Raw genomic sequence first — 2,791 nt, 5'->3', positions numbered from 1 at the left:
TTTATCACCTTACTTTTCCATCTTTCTCTTTCCTCTTCTTTCTCTAGTCAAACATATTTATTTCAACCAACTTTCTTCCGATCTCACCATTCGATAAGTATAAGAATTGAAATATATAATATTAAACGAACATAAAATGGTAAATTTGTATCCTCAACCAATAAATTTGGCATCGATGAATTCAAAATTGTTTGTGATGTAAGTTTTTCTCTCAAAAAACTCTGTTTTTACCATTATTAATTTTGGAATTTATGTTTTGCCTATGAAGGATTGATAAATCTAATATCTTTTTTTATTTATTCAGGTTTATTTTTCATCATCACTACATGAATCGTTCCTCGTAAGTAAACTCTTGATATTCCCTTGTATATCTTTAAAATTGATTAGTTAATTCTTATATATATATATATATATATATATATACATGGCTCTCTTAATTATATACAATTGAAGTTTAAGATTGTATTTTGTCAATATTTTCATTGTTGTTATACGCAAATCTTTTCTTAATTTTATACATTAAGGTTTGTTAAGTTGAATGATTTTATATTCACCTTAATTTAGTTAATGAACAAAAATTAGTTTTATTAATTAATGACATTTTATTGATTGGAATTATTTTCAATTAATAATGGTAATCTCATGTCATGAATCTAATTGAAACAAAAAGGACTCTTAATTCTCTAGTAGTTCATTTCTTTTCTTTAATAAAAAATATATTTTTAAATTATTGATTAAAATTTAAATTTGTTGTTTATATTTAATTTTTGGCTAATGTAAATAATTCAAGGAAAACAAATGGGACTTTGACTGAGATTAAATTTAGAATGACCCTATTTAAACTCAAACTATTCAAATTTAATAATATTCAATTTATTAAAATCTTGCTAGTGATTTCCTCAAAAAAAAAAATAATTCTTGCTAATGAATGCCCCCGTGACGTTAGTTAAATTGCTTTTCACAAGCAATGCACCCACCTTCTTCAAAAACCTAAAGCAGTATTAATTTAAGAATGCATGTGACAATTACGCGTTGATCGATATAATTAATATTCATTTTAATTTAATATATATATATATATATATATATATATATATATATATATATATATATATATATATATATATATATATATATATACTTTTAGTTATCTTATACAATGCCCTCGGACATTCATTAGCTTTTGCCAACTTTTTTTTTTTTTTTTTAACAGGAATAAGAATATTATCATTAATAAATAGCCATACGACATCTTGTAAACTACAGATCTAGAGAAAATAACATAACTTTTACAATCAAAATCATAAATAGTTTGCATATCGGGCATAACTCACACTCCACCGCTTCAAACTGGACGCGAGCAGTCTGTACGATGCACGATTTGTTTTTATTTTTTAAAACAAAATTTTTTTGTATGTGATAAAATTTGTTATTTTAGTCGTTAATATTTTTATTTTAAAATAAGTTATAAATTTCCTCTCATTCGTTATATATTTAGATAAAATATATTATCTCAAGATAATATTTTATATTTAATTAATTTAAAACTTTAAAATCTCATTTGTCAATTTTGCTTATGTGGCACTTGAATTATTTAATCGTATAAATTATAAATGTCTTATTTTAATTGGCTATAACTAATATTTATAATTCTACATGTTACGTTAAGAAATTTAAATCCTACGTCAGTGCTCTCTAAAAACTCGGGAAAAAAACCTCCTTTAATTTTTAATTGTATATGACATGTATCTTGTAACTATTTTTGTGCTTAATATATGACATGTATCTTGTATCTTTTTTACCGTGGTCCACCAATTTTCATTATTTTTTTCCCTAAAAATTAAACCAATTTGTACATCTACAATCTACACGAGACAATTCAATTGGATAATAATACGATGTACATTTCTGTATTGTATTTTTTAGCAGAACACAAGGATGTACATATTAGTTAAGACTTAGGATTGTTATGTGGATGCCAAATTTTGGAGATGATATCGGAAACTTGTGATTAAAAAGTTACTCGAGAGTAATATGTTATTGCACTTTGACATCAGGACGAGAAGCTAATAATGTAAGGAATATAGAGATTTGTTTATTCATTGACATCTTACTAATTAAACATGCTTGCATAAATGACGATGTAACAAGTCTATGTATTGTGGATACAGGTACAAAGTCAAGACTCGAGAGGACATAGACGGAAAAGATTACGAATGATCTAAAGACTAGTTCGAGAGTTTAACGAGTAAAAATTTTATGGTTTTAATTAAATAAGAAAAATGAAATATTAGTTTAATTAAACATATATTCATTCAGTAAGATTAGAATTCAGATGGTATCTATTTTAATCACAATTTGTTTAGAAGCTATATTTTTGTACAAATTGTTATAGATTATAATATATTAATATTTACTTAGTATTAATTTATCAATTGGTTGTTGGTGTAGTGGTGATTGGAACTACACTTGGTAGGGAGGACCTGTGTTCGATCCCTCACAACAATAATTGGGAGGGGACTGGAACCTAACCATCCAAAACTGATCCCTGAATCCGGATTAGTCCAAAGTTAGTATGAATTTTCTTTTTCTACAAAAATTAGTTTTTAAGAAGCAAAATTAATTCAAGGAAACTAAGTAATATTTATGTACTCCGTTGTTTACACTTCTAATTTATATTTGTTGCTTAAATTATACGGAGTATCATTATGCATGCACATTATTTGTGAAAATTCTAATGTAATCTTATGACTTTTGACTACCATAATTTTTATAAATAGAAATTGAGATT

General features: G+C 25.2%; 1 long non-coding RNA gene across 1 annotated transcript; it reads left to right on the top strand.

Annotated features, from left to right (window-relative positions):
* LOC145568979 (uncharacterized) lies at window positions 1–2,420 on the top strand. The gene is made up of 3 exons (XR_014096035.1): window positions 1–198; window positions 305–340; window positions 2,172–2,420. It is a non-coding gene; the product is annotated as an uncharacterized LOC145568979 (long non-coding RNA).
* The last annotated feature ends 371 nt before the right edge of the window (window positions 2,421–2,791 follow it).

This window comes from Chenopodium album, chromosome 11, assembly GCF_948465745.1.
Source record: "Chenopodium album chromosome 11, dcCheAlbu1.1, whole genome shotgun sequence".
Taxonomy (NCBI): domain Eukaryota; kingdom Viridiplantae; phylum Streptophyta; class Magnoliopsida; order Caryophyllales; family Amaranthaceae; genus Chenopodium; species Chenopodium album.
The sequence above is the reverse complement of the archived record's forward strand: the minus strand, read 5'-3'. Positions and strand labels throughout refer to the sequence as shown.